Genomic DNA, 14,835 nt, shown 5'->3' with positions numbered 1-14,835 from the left:
CTCTCTTCATTCCCCTCCCGCTTGTGTTTCCCGTCTCCCTGTTCTCTGCTCCCTCGTGGCTGTCGCACGGACCGTCTCTGTTCATCCCCTTGCCCTCGATTCGACCTTCTCTCGCATCTCCTTCGTCAAACCGTCCTTGCGGGAACTGCGGGTGCACAGTGTCCGCGCAAATGCGGAATGGCGGACAATAAATCTGGCGTTCCTTTGATTAGCGCCTATGATCGAGGGATCAGTTTATGGGAAGCATGCGACAAATAATTTTAAGTGTATTATTTATTCACAAATTTACTCCGGATAAAAGAAAACTCATTTACATAAACTTCCGAGAATATTCAAGAATTTTTCAAACTTGCAGAAATATCTGCAAAAGTATAAAAACATTGACTTTGATCTATTATTTTGAAATGTATATTGGATGTCATTTAAAACTTATACGAGCATGTAAAATAAAACAAATTAAAACTTATACGTTATTTCGCGTAAAATTAATTTAGTATTTCTTTTAACCTAACAAAGAAAATTCGATTAAATAGAGTAAATCTGACTAAATAAGAAAAAGAGTGCACACACACACACACGCGAGACACGAGGAAATAAAATCATGTTGTGTACAAAATCAAAATAAATATATTTACAGATTATCCACGGCGGTAAATCATATGCGGTTTGAATAGACAGCAGGAGGTCTGGTCTTTGGGAAGGCGCTCTCGGCTCTCTGTGCACCCTCTCCACCTACTCGTCTCTCTCTTCCACTCTCCCCTCTTCTCATCCGATGGTTCTTCGGCCGCTGCTTTGTATTCCACGTTGCTTGCGCGCCCTCCCCCTTCCTTCCTCAACATCGTCTCAAACTCCACGATTCTCTCATCCCTTTCCACTGATCCCCTCTCCTCCTCCTCCTCCCCCGCCAACCCTCCTATGTCCTTCTCACCAAAAACCCTCATCTTATACGTCGCATCCTCGTCCTCCTTTTCTACGTCGCTTTCGTTTTTCTTCTTCGTTGTCTTCGTCTTCGTCCAGCTCCTTCCGCTGAAGATGCCTGAAGCTTCATCCTAAGGCGACTTGATCCACCCCCTTTCCATCCCTCAGACATTGCCACGCCAAGTTCTTTGATCCCTGTCGAGCGCGCAACTTCGAAGGATCACCACCAAGATTTTCGAAAGAATTCATAACTTTGACGGAGTCTTAGTAAGGAAGATTTCACGCCTCGCGTGTAGTGGTGTCTCGGGGATAAGATGGGTTATGTTGCTCAGCGCGAAGAGAAAAATGTTACGAGAAAGTTGGCTAGAGGTGGACCCGGGCAGCTTGATGATTCATACTCGCGAAAGTACAGAATTCGTCAAAAACTGACCCGCGTAAGAAAAATAATAGCACGTTTCTATAAAAATTTTTAAATAAAAAAAAGAAAAATATTCTGAGTTTATATATTTTACTCTTTTATAAGACTTTGAAAAATTCAACGAACATATTATTAAATGGTATTAAAGGAATAGTCGGCTGTTCACGTTACTTCATTGATCACGAGTCGAACAAAGAGGAAACAGAGCGCAAGAATTAGAGAAACGAGCGGAAGGGAGAGGAAGAAGGAGCGCGCAGGCCTGATCTGTTCATGAACGCAGAAATCCCTCGTGGCAGCCTTGGGGTTCCGAAACATCAGCGTGATTGCGTTCCTTCGCGAAGGTATTCCATTACCGGGTTGAGCGAGTACCCTCATCCCTGTTCCACCCTCCTGAACTGCCGGACGTTGAGCTACGCTGTTCTCGACCCAGACTCGCCCATACACGCAACCGGACATTGACATGCAAACTAGTATCTACAATCTTTGGTCCAGCGAAGATGAACATTAGATTTATCTCTGGCAATTATTATCGAAAAATTATACATATATACGCTGAACAAGATGATGCAAATATTTCATCTAATTAATTATTTTTCGCAGTATTTTCAAAATTAAAAACCGTAATAAAAGAATATTATTTAAATATAAAAAATTATCTCGAGTCCACAATTTTTGCAAATAATAAAATTTTCCACGCAAATAACAAAAAGTTCATTTATATATATATATATATATATAAAATTTCGCTTGATATATTTCCATTTCATGTAAATTGATTCCATAATTTAATATCGATTTATTCACAAATCGTACTTTTGTAATAAAGCTATATATTTAGCTGTGTCGAATATATATGTCTATTAGTTAATGCTATGTAATTTCGTAAAAAGAACAAATCGGTTATCGAAGGTTTTGAACTATTTTAGCACAGCCTCCAATGTTCAGTTTGCTTCAAAGTTTAATCAGAAATTGGTATAGGGATGCCTGTCCTGTTTTCATTAACATTCCACAAATCCTGCAACAAATTAAATTACTTCACCATTGCTGGGAGTAATGAATATCGGTGTGGGGTGGCAGGAAGTGGTGGAGGATCCTGAACGACAAGCTTTGCGGGGAGCGAGCAGATAATCGATTGGTCTCGAAAGTTGAGTTTATTCGTGCATATAATGAGTCGTGTCGCTTGCAATTACTTCCGCTACGCGTTATAGACACTTTATCTAAAAAAAAAAAATAAATTTTTAAACTGCTTTAATTAGATATACGTATATAAGCGATAACGTGTTTAGCGTAACGCTCTTTACTTATTGATATCACATATATATAAAAAACATATACAATAGAAAGAGAGAAAAAAAATATATATTCAATATTATAATTATTTTAAATTTTGCAAATGTATGTATAAATTTCGATAGAACGAATAAATTTTCTAAATTTTGTAAAAAAAGAATGATAGGAAGTGAATATATGTTCGAAACAACATTATCATCATTCCTCGAATCCTTTTTGTCCGCAACTGTTGGTCTACGTACGTATGTATGTGGCAATGACATAATTCGTATGTACGTTAGGTAGATATGGATACCATGCTAGACTGCGTAGGAAGCTGGATTCCACGACACTGAACGGGGAATAGAAATGGCGGTATGGCAGAGGCGAGGGGTCGGGTAATGGGGTTTGCTGGGAGTGACGCGGGAGCTAACCGAGCGGAATCACGAGCTCCCAGAAATCGAATCCATGCGTCACCCAAGCCTGCCAACACCATCTGCAGCTAGCGAGTTCCACAGACCTTAAGTTTCGGTGGCAGAGCCGGGAATGTCATCTACCAGTGAGTAAAAATCGGCAACTGCTCGATAAATAAAATAGAAATCGAGATTTGCGTGTAACGTACAATATCGTAAAAGCATCCAAAAAGAAATCTAGTCTATTTTAATTATGCATGCATCCAATATTTTTTATTATTATTTCGTATTATTTTGTTGCCCATATTATATCACGGTATAACTAATGTTAACAACAATGTCTAAAAGAAAAAAAAAATATAATAATCAAATATATTGAAGAGCGTCGTTCAACAACTTTGAAGGGAAAGGTGCCAAGAACGAAACGAAGAAATTTCAACGGGAACAAACAACAAACAGGCAATTGCTGTGGAGCGAAATTCCAGGCAACCCCCTGGACAACTTAAGTAACGTCTCGCTCTCGTCCGCTTCGCGCTCCAACGTAAATGATGGCGCCCAGTATTATCTATTGTGCGCCCATTCCATTTAATATTGTATTCCATAACGCAAACAAAGGTAAAATGCGAATTAATGTACTCGATTTATCACGCTTTTGTTGCGCGCCGGGACGCGAGCGAACAACGCCAGGCGAACCCTGGCTTTGCCCTCGCTCTTTCCCCATCACTGCCTGTAACTACCACGCAAAACGCTGCGGCGTGTGGCGGATACGATACTTTGTAAGTTTCGACGCGAGCGAGAAATATTCCCGCAAGTGCATACTGCGCCGCAATCACGCGACAATTGTATCTGTTCTTTCAAATACTTTTGCAAAATACTTTCACATTTTTATCAGCTATATTTGTCCGATTGATTTATATATATTTTTGCGTATAAAGACGCTAAAAATATCGGTGATTATGTAATTGATTTTTAAATTAATTCAAAATTATAATTAAACTTTGAAAAAAATTAAGTATCAGAAATATTCAAATGTCAAGAGGTCAGGATGTTTATGACCATTTTTTATAAATTGCCGAAACATTTAATTTCTCGCTGAATATAAAATTATAAGTTTCAACATTTCAAATGATTTTTTTTTTTTTTTTTTTTTTCTAAAAGGAGAGAAAGAGATTAATCGTAAATGGCGTTGATGAGAAATTTCTTGAAGATTTTATATAATTTTGGTAAGTTTCTCTACATTTTTTATAAAGTTGTGAACATAACGAAATATATACCTTGGAAACAGGTTGAACAAAGGTAAACGTACGGAGAGAGACGATGGAGGGAAGAGTCTAACTGGTCGAAAATCCAGGAGGACCATTTTTCTTCCCTACTCGCGGAGAGACTGCGGCCGAAAAAGGATTGGGAACCACCACAGATGACGCTTTCTTCCCTCATCTTTTTCTACCTCCGATTCCCATCTTCTTCTGACGTATTCTCCCTTCAGAGCTTCGTTCTACGAACGTTTGTAATCCTCACATAGGATATGCTATGAAAGAGAAGAAACGACAGTGCTTTGATCTGTCACGCAGGCGTTAGAAAAAAAAAAAAATATATATATATATATAAGCGCATAAGATTAAATAGAAATTTTTGTTTAACAGAAAAATTAAAAATATGTCCTTCTACGTATGTGTCTGAAAAATTTATTCCATTTAAAAAAAAAATTATTTTTTAAAAAGTTACGATTGTAAATTTTTTCACACGTGAATGTCACTAACATGACTTTTAATAGATTACACAACTCATCTTATACACAGTTATCTTATACAGTTTCGTAATACTTTTGACATTACGACGTTGTCATTTTTTATTTCTTCTCGATCATGGCATATTTTATACGAGAATCACACACGAGCCGTAGAACGAAGCTCTGAGGTAAGCGAACTTTGAATTTGCTGCTACTTGCATTTTACATGCTAAAGATAATTATAATTAATTTTGATGAGAAAACAAAATCTGTGTGTATGTGTGTGTGTGTGTGTGTATATTCAACGTAAATCACTCCGAAAGAGATTTTATCACAAACTTACTGAGCATTCTCGACTTGTCGCATCTATCATCGTTCTTGCTTTGACTTCCACGTTCTTTCACTCGAGAGCCATAGTTTCTTTGATATCCTTTATGTTACTTCGATAAATATAACTATAAATCCGCAAAGCGTTGACGCAAAAATTGAAATACTAAAAGGAAACTTTGCTTTTTTCGAATCATATACTTTTTCCGTTGCTCCAGAAGCGAAGTGGGAAAATCGCCAAATTGTAGTTACCGTTCAATGAATAAGTTTGATAAACAGTTGCAACTGTGTATCTTTTTCTAAGGATATTCTTATGCAATACTATACATAATTTTACGTTACTTGAAAAAATATTTCGAGAATATAAACGTACGTGATTAATTTTATCAAGATATTATTAGATATCGATGCTTTAGCTGCAAATTCTGCGATTTTGAAGAAACCTTCGTAAGCAACGTATCACGGATGATATTCGAGAGGAAGAGAAGTGGAGGCAAAAAAGAATGAATATTCGAAAGATGAGCAGAAACGGAGTTTGAACGCGCAGCGGAGAGATCAGAGGGTTTTCGTGGCAGGGTGATTGGTAGCACCCGTTAGTTTAATCATCACGCATTAGCTGAACTACCCCTTACCCTGAATTCTAGCCCACTTTCACCCTCGAATTCCGCGCTACTCATTCTGTTCGCTCTACGCCATCCTGTTTGTTCTGTTCTCATTCATTTCCTCTTACGTTTTGGTATACTCACCGCCGTTTGTTACGCGACGTTTTAACTTCCGTCAGAGTCTCACTTCATCTTATCTAAACACAATTGGGTGATATGTATATAGATCTAGTCTCTTACTTCCAATTCTTTTCAAATGTATTAAAATATTGTAATCTGTAATATATGTGTAATATAAAATATACTACCTACAAAATATCTATAAAATTAAAACTAGAAAACGGAATAAATTACTAAGCATTTAACAAATATAAAAATTATGTGTGACATAATCGTTAGCATTTTCGTATATTTCTTTGTTACATGGCTATTGGAATATATACGGAAATATATATATATACATATAATAGAAAATATACATAGAAAAAAAAGAATATTCTTATTTTGACAATATCTTTAGTTTCAAAATGCAAATCTTGAAATGAGATTATATTGCGTTAAACAAAGAAAATTTGCTTGGATAAAGACATTTTATATAGTTCAACCAAGAAAAATATATTCTTGTTATTTAAGAATAATTTTCTTGCATGGAGAGGAAAAAATGTTGGATAGAAAATAATACATGTTCAAATCAAAGATTATAATTTTCTTAGAGTTAAACTAATTATTTTATTCTTGAAATGACAATTGTAATATTGAAATAAGATTATAATATTGTTGAAATTTAAGATTTTAAAATTCTTTTAAGAAGATTCTAAATTGCGCAAGTATGTATGAAACAATGAACGCGTTCATATGAGTATATAAGTTTTGATTTGACGCTTACTTTTTTCTGTGTATGTAAAACAGCGATGTTAACGTAAGCAATAAGTTATGGTATAGAATGTATTTATTGTTAGCAAGTAAATTCTCCAGCACACACACACACACACACACACACACACACATAATGGACAGAGACACAGAAGCACTTTGATATTTGCCATTTGATTGATTCGTCGCTCATGTGATCATTATAAAATTACGTCAGCTTCTACATGATTCTATGAATAGGTTCGTCAAGTGTCACATAACACCGAGAAAAAGAGAGAGAGGAAGAGGGAGTTTGTAGCTTGTATATCGATTCGCGTCAAGACATTTTTCAAACAAGCCATCTAGATGCCACTTCAAATGTGTCGCGATATATCGCGACTGTACCATTTCGACACATTGATCGGTCGCAGATAGTTATCGGTGTGAAAATAACGTGGTTTATACTTAATGACGTGCGCGGGATAGGCGGCACACGGCTCCAGATTAAAATTGGATAACGGTATCAACCACCTGCTACGTCTGACTTTAACAATCGCGTGAATACTGACAATTATTTAGTTGCGTTCTTACTTCCTCGTATCAATGACCATAAAAATATTTTACATATATCCCGGTATCATGTTTTCTCTCTAACGAATCGTAGAATATATAATAATAATTTCAAATATGCACACACTTTTGATAAAAATAATGCTGTTGTACAAGAATCGCTAATTTTTATATCTAATTTTCTTATCACGCGATTAAAGAACATGAAAGATATTTCATATTTATAATACTCGAAAATATACTCGAAAAAGAAAGTACGTACTTGAAAGGTATAAATCAAAAATAATCGAAGGAATTTATCTCACGCAAAAATCATACAATCATGTACGATTTACAGCTCGTTTTGAGATGTTATTTTTCAAGTTTTTCTTTCCATCCTTGTTCGTATTTCTTTCCTCGTAACTTCAAAATCGCATTATTAGATGTGAAAGGATTGCACGACATGAACCCATTATTTGTACGCATTATATGGTTCGTGTGTCAAAAATTAAACATCATTAGTACGACAACTGTGATGTAAACAAGCGGGGAGGTGCTCTTAATGGTTGTAGCACGATGATGATTTTCACCGGGTGCAAAAACACAAGTACTATAGAGAACCATTAATCAAATCGAATCAATGAGACCGTTAAAGGAACTCATTTTGCCACTTATTCATCTATCATTATTAGAGTCTGGGACCATCTGTTGCGATGATCGCCACTATCTGCTAACAGTTTATCTTTTCACACAACGAAATCTTCTCTTTCAAGCTACCAGACTTCGCCGCCCTTTCAAGGCTACCAAGGTAAGCATTTTTTTTTCTCTTCTTTTTTCTTCTTAAATAAAGATACGAGAGAAAGAATTTCAAATTATATATCTTGTTGTTACCACGATATAATTACGATGCGCAAAGTGAACGAGCAATATTGAGCAATTAGCGAGAGACCAAAATAAGACGTTATAAGCTTTTTAAAAATGTAGATATGTAATAATATATCTCTCCCATTTCATGAAAATTATAGTCCGCTGCGCACTCGTGCAGTAACGAGCGTGTTGTTAAAAAGGCGAGGAAATACTTTATCTACGCGCGATACGCGCAATATGCAATTTTTTCACGAGGCATACACGACACGCAACTTTCCGTTGGATGGTTCAACGGATAATGGACATTTTATACTTCTTTTTTTAACGCAAGTTTTTTTTTGTTTAACGCAGTTAGTCTTTAACAGAGATATATATATAACGCAAATTGAACTTTTTAAAATAGCGAAACTGTAATACATTAACGTATAAAAAAAAGAAGCCATTCTCACGGCTCATCATTTTCTTCACGGCTCGCATTACGTAGGTAGATTATCTATTTTTACTGACAACCGATTCTCTTGCATCTTCTCGCGTTAATAATATATTCAAAATAGATCATGAATTGTATAAAACACAAAAGTTTCCGCGCTTCCATACCCGCGTCTCGGAGGAATGCAGAAAATATATTTCGTCGCGGTGGGATTTCATGTAGATATCGAGATACAACCACATCCGCAAACGCATCCTCCAAGACCTATCGCTGCCCGAAGCCGCAAAGTCTTCCGACGGCCTTCGACATTCATCGTAACTGAAGCAGAGCGAATCCTACGATTGAGCTTTACGACTCGAGAATCGGCGGGGTGCCGATGAGAGAAACGAGAGTGGAGCTGAGTCTCACAGAGAGACTGTTCCACTTGCTTTCGAGCACGAGTAACGCAGTCCGAGGACTGCGAATGACTCGTAGAGCTAAGAAGGGCTTGGTTATAAGGGGTTAGACGAGGTTATGCAAAATATGCGCAGGAGAGTACCTGCTGCGGTCCAGTTTTCGATGCTTGAATAGTGTGACGGTGTTCGACCAAGAGTCGAGACAGGCTGGGCAGGTTGCTCGACTCTATGTATTCCATTTCACGCTGCCCCTTTCATGTTGCACCTTGAAACTTCAAAATACAACAGACAGATCCGCGTTCGCGTTGATTTACTGCCGGATACTGCCGAAAAGCTTCGCAAAATTCCAAATATTCAAGATTATAAGATTCCAAGGCCCAGTTCTCGACAAGTTTCATGTTTCACCTGCCTAAACAAAGCAGGGTTACGTGAAATATATTTGAACCCATTTTACAGACTGAGGGAAAAAAAAAGATTGGAAATTCGAATTTTTGTCTCTCGCTGGCAAATATTTAAAATATAATTATATATAATTTGGCTATAAAATGTAAGAGAAACGGATATTTCACAGAAATATGGTTTTATAAGTATATACTATAATTTCCAATTTTTTAAAATTAATAATACAATAGCTAACGAAAAATTAAATTGATGTATTTAAATCTAAATTTTAAAAAATTTTTAAATTAAAAAAATCGAATTCTCTTTTAACTAGGTTAATGTAAAATAACTTTTCATTAACATTTGTAATAATATATTGCAAATGATTCATACATTATGGGTGTGCCATAATCTTATTTATAAAAAAAAAAATAAATAATTTTCTTCTTCGTTCTTTCGTTTGTACGAAAGTCTATCCGGTAATTTAATTTATGCCATTTCAGTCCAGCCTCTTTTAATATCTGCACTGTTCACTTCGATTTCCCAGTCCGCCTTCCTTCTGCTCGATTTGATTTTATTTTTACTCTTCGCTTCTCCCGTTTATATTCCTCTTACCTTACCCTACTCTCTATTAGTTCCGGCCCACCAGAATAGACGGATTCCTCTATGTTTTGATTTATTACCGGTCAACCCCAAAAGATTTGCCCATTGTATTTCGGAATACGCAAATTGCGAAATTCAAGGTCTTCCAAGATCAAGAATTTTACTTCACAGCTAACACGGAAACGCGCGTTACCTGGTTCAGTTGTAAGTAGAATTTCTGAGTGTACAGTTCACGTCGATCATCTACGTATTTGTCTAATAGCTCATCCTCTGCAGCGATATCGAAAGGTACAAAACAAGGTGATGTGTATTAATTTTTAATCGAAGATAAAAATTGTACGAGAGCGACTACCACGGCTCTCCCTTCTCTCTCTCTCTCTCTCTCTCTCTCTCTCTCTCTGTCTCTCACTCTTCTTCTCTTTTTAACATAAAGTAATTGCTTCATCAAAAGTTCGACACTGAAATTTCTTAAGTATTAATTATGATAAACTACAAGATATCTTTTAAAAATCGCGAATCTTGCAGAATGTAACACAAAAGTATATCGAAAAACGACAGAACGCGCGCGGCGGAGTGTCGGCAGTTAATTTTCATTCGAAGTATCAGCGATTAGAGTTTCGGCGTTAGGTATCGATGTGGTACCGATAATGGCGCATGATATCCACGGAGTAGCTATGTATACACATGATGTATAGGAAGTAATATTTTGGGAGGCATGAGCAATATATCTTCCAGCGGCGTTGGTTCATGATGCTGATATCAGTATCACGGTTATCGAAAATATTTTGAAATCTATGATACATCTATGGCGCGCCAGTCTTTCATACTTCTTCTCTATTGAAATTTGGCAGATCTAAAGCCAGATTTATACGTACAGGCAGAGAAATAGATTGCAATTGTGAATTAATTTTCAAAGTCATAAAATATAAAAAGAAACACTTTACCTAATAATTTATATTTTCCATTAAAATATTTTAAATTTTTTATTTCAAGACTTTATTTATTATTTATATATATATATATATTTCTAGAATTTAAAATTCGCGTATTAAAATAAATTTTTATAAAACTACATAAGATCTATTATGATATATTGAAAATACCGTAAAACATACGTGTTATGACACTTGGAAAAAAAATGCCGTAAACTATACAGAAAATATTTATCGAAATCATAACGTAACCCATACGCGCGAGTAGAAGAATATACACGAAAATATTATTATTACGTGTTTAAATGACCATCCTGAGAAAAAAAAAGCAATTATGAAAGAGTGTTTTGACATTCTCAGCAAAGCAATTATTTTCTCGTGCCAATCTCTTGCTCATGTAGAATCCTTCTGTCGGCCCTTTTTGCGCACTTTTTTGTTCCACTCGTGAAGAAAAGGGCAAAGTTATCACAAGAAAACTCACTGTTACTCTACCCTCCGGCATTAAATGCGCGACGATGCGATAGCGGCGATAGTCATACTTATAATTAGAGGAGTCAGCGAAATGATTTATGACGCACACGTGGTGTACGCACTGCTTTCGTAAATATACTTTCTTTATTCGTTTTCGCTCAGGCATATACATTTGTTGAGGGGCTTGGTCTTGATTAATATTTCGAAATACTGTATTCGGTCGGCTTATTCTTGTGTCGAAGATATCATAAAATTATTAGCGACACGACATTGTACTTTGTAAAGTCAGATGAGTGGCCAAATCACTATCATTGTTATACAGGTGCGTTTGAAATAATCGCGAATAAAGCATGTCTCTCTTTCTCCGTTTCAAAATGAATTAAAATTTAATTCCAGATCGGTGAAATTACAAATTGTTGCTAAATGCTAAACTGAAACGCTAAACTGCACAGCGATATTTTTCAGAATGTTAATCTGCTATTACTGCTGTTGCTTTTTTTAAATATATATATACTTATTAGCACAGAGCATATATATATTTTATATCTTAACATTATATCTTTATTTTCATAATTCCTCTTTTAATATCTTACTATTAAATAAAAATTAAATATTCCATATATCTATTTAATGGGAATAAATAGAAGAAGTTCTTTTTAATTATGAAATACTTTGTAAAACGATCATATAATATTGTCATACAATACACAACATGCAACAAATAATAGCATGCAACAATAGTGCAGAATGTATCATGAATTCAACCTATGTAAAAATTGTAAATAAAATATATACTGAATAATGTTATACATGTAGAAGCATGCAAGTAAAAATAAAAGTATACTTATTATCTTACAAAATCAACTTTTTAGAATTTTTTAATATTTTAAAAGGCCAGAGTTTTAAAGAAAAATAATTTTTTCCGAAGTTAAGAGCTATATTGAATGATTCATACAAATATAACGTTTATCTATACCTAAAATTCTTATTAATACGAAAAATAGACAGAAACTCTTAGTAAGATTCAATATCCAATTTGAAAATGGGCAAAAATGTTTGATTGACGAGAATATGTTATCTATTTAATTTTTATCAAATTTATTTTAGTATAATATATAATTTACATCGTTTCAAATATAATAACAAGTTAAATATTGTAATGCGATAATAAAAGTGGAAATAAAACTCAGTAAGATTCTTTAGTAAATAGTATATTCACAGATTTTTTTTTCTATTTGATAAAAATTGCAATTTTTATTTCTATAAAATATTTAATATTTTTAAAAGCTTCTATCTAAAAGCAAACATTTTAAAATTGTGCGCGCGACGTGTACCGCCCGTCGGATCATATAGAGAGTTAATATCAAAAATTAAATTGTATTAATAATTTTCAAAAACAAAGTAATTATATAAAGAAATATTTTATTCTACTTTAATAATTATTTTCATAAATGTGACTTGGATTATCATTATGTTAAATACTTTTATTATATATTATTTTCAGTAGATCTGTAGAACATAACGTTAATAATAATAAAATACATAAAAAGTAGTAGAGTATTAGGGTTTTGTAGCTGTATTTTCTAATTAAAAATAAAAATTAATATTAATAAATTATAGATGTAGAATTGTAAATAAAAATACCATAAGTACAAAAGAGAAATTATTCTGTATTTTGTGTTTAAAAAACTTTTATAAAAATGAAACCTATGAATATAAAATTTTTTTACAGTTGCTGTTAGATTTAAAATTAGATGTAAATTATTTTTATCAATTGTGTATTGATTAAAAACGGATTATAAATAAATATACTAAACATATATATCTTAAGATTTTTTAAACTTTTTAATATCAAACATATCGAGAACACTATATGCGATAGAAACATAAACGTGCAATTCGATTTATTAGAAACTTGATGAAGAATATTCAAAGAAATAATGAATTAATAAATATCGAAATGCTTTCAGAGAGAAAAGTCGTCACAATTAATTTTCGTCATTTTTAAACATATTCTACATAATATATACGCATTTTGCCAGAAATTATTAAAACATATCGCACAATGTGTTCATTCCTGAAAAAGACATGGATGATTATTTTTATAAAAAAAAAGAGGTGCACTTACTGACTCCGCACACCTGGGACGGGATGTAAACGGACTCCGATGTATTTGGTCAGACAAGATTGGATTGGAGTAGCAGCCGAGTTCCAATATGGCGTACCCCGTCGGCCGTCGGAACATGGCGACGACGGGCCTCGGTGGCGACCGCTCTCGCATCGCTCGCTCGCGCATTCGGTGGATTGGTTTCGAAAAATCATTTCCATCGCTTAATGGTCAACGACAACAACTGGCCGTCGGACTATGTTTCTATTAATACCGGTACCCGCATCCCGCCGCACCTATGTGTACATATACGTACATGTACGCGCGAGTACATATTTTTCGATGTACACAAACATTGTCTGACGGCCGGCAACAATCCCGGCGCATCGAGAGAAGCAAGCTTCTATTAATACCAACTCGTTCGATCCGGCTATGTGTATACTTATGTGTGCGTATAAATTTACAGAGTGGACACTCTACGCGCGTGTCTTCGACGCGTTTTCGATGACTGGCGTATATACTGCGGTTCTGATTTAACTATCCCGAAATGAATCGTCGCGCCGACACCGCGTCGCACGGACGAGCGAATTTTCGTTATTTTTCGTCGGTTCCCGATGGGACACGTTGCCAACTATGAGAGATTGCGTTCGGTGTCCGCGGATAGCGGACATTGTTTGAGATACTATGACGCCGCCGCCGCCGGTTGCGCAAATTAGATTTACTCCAAGTCTCTCCCTCTCACGTGTCTCTAATAATTATAGTAGTTTTCAGTCGACGAAACTTTCCTTTGTCAGGAAATTTAACATTAATGCCAAAATATGATTTATTACGCGCTGTTAAAACACTTTATTGAACAACAAAAAATAAATGACAGAATTAGAAAATATTTCAACTGAATAATTCCATTTTTTTGAGAATTTTTAGACTGTCTATAATAAAGGATAAGAAAAATAATAAAACCATAAATTAAAAAGAATATTTTATAATGTTATATATTATTAACATAATTTTACAAACACATAATTATTATTATTAAGGCTCGTAAAATTAATATTATATTTTCACCCGTAGCATTGCAATTAATTTAAATTATAATTATCCGAGTTTTATTTGATAATTAAATATAAAACTTGAGTTTATATACTATCAAAGCGAGAGTTATAAATAGTCACTGTTAGCGATAAATATGACATAATAAGATTTTTTTATCTAAATGCGCATATATGACATAAGTCGTCGGAAAAGAGTTTTGATATCACAGCTAAATTATAAATACATTTGTATTTGTTGCAATTGTTTTCGTTTGTATTTTCAAAACGTCATTCGGCGCGACAAACTATTGACTTGGAGCAATTATGCAAAAAGTCAAATAGCCGTGGAAAATGGTAATTTGTGTGTGCGCGCGCGCGCGCATGATGTATCTATATTTGCATAATGCATATAAGAAAAGTACCATAATGTTGCATTTACGGCTATAATTCTTTCGCGTGAATCGTTACTCAACGCCTGAGATAATATCGCGTTATCTACAATCAATCAAATATTTCACATGTTCGCGGAGGAGTGCTAATT

At 34.7% G+C, this 14,835-nt stretch overlaps 1 long non-coding RNA gene across 1 annotated transcript; it reads right to left on the bottom strand.

Annotated features, from left to right (window-relative positions):
• Window positions 1-1,662: 1,662 nt before the first annotated feature.
• Window positions 1,663-14,225, bottom strand: LOC140668778 (uncharacterized). Its single transcript, XR_012047247.1, has 3 exons — window positions 13,285-14,225; window positions 5,821-5,873; window positions 1,663-2,351 (listed from the first exon to the last, which is right to left on the bottom strand). It is a non-coding gene; the product is annotated as an uncharacterized lncRNA (long non-coding RNA).
• Between the last annotated feature and the right edge of the window lie 610 nt (window positions 14,226-14,835).

This window comes from Anoplolepis gracilipes, chromosome 8, assembly GCF_047496725.1.
Source record: "Anoplolepis gracilipes chromosome 8, ASM4749672v1, whole genome shotgun sequence".
Classification (NCBI taxonomy): domain Eukaryota; kingdom Metazoa; phylum Arthropoda; class Insecta; order Hymenoptera; family Formicidae; genus Anoplolepis; species Anoplolepis gracilipes.
The sequence above is the reverse complement of the archived record's forward strand: the minus strand, read 5'-3'. Positions and strand labels throughout refer to the sequence as shown.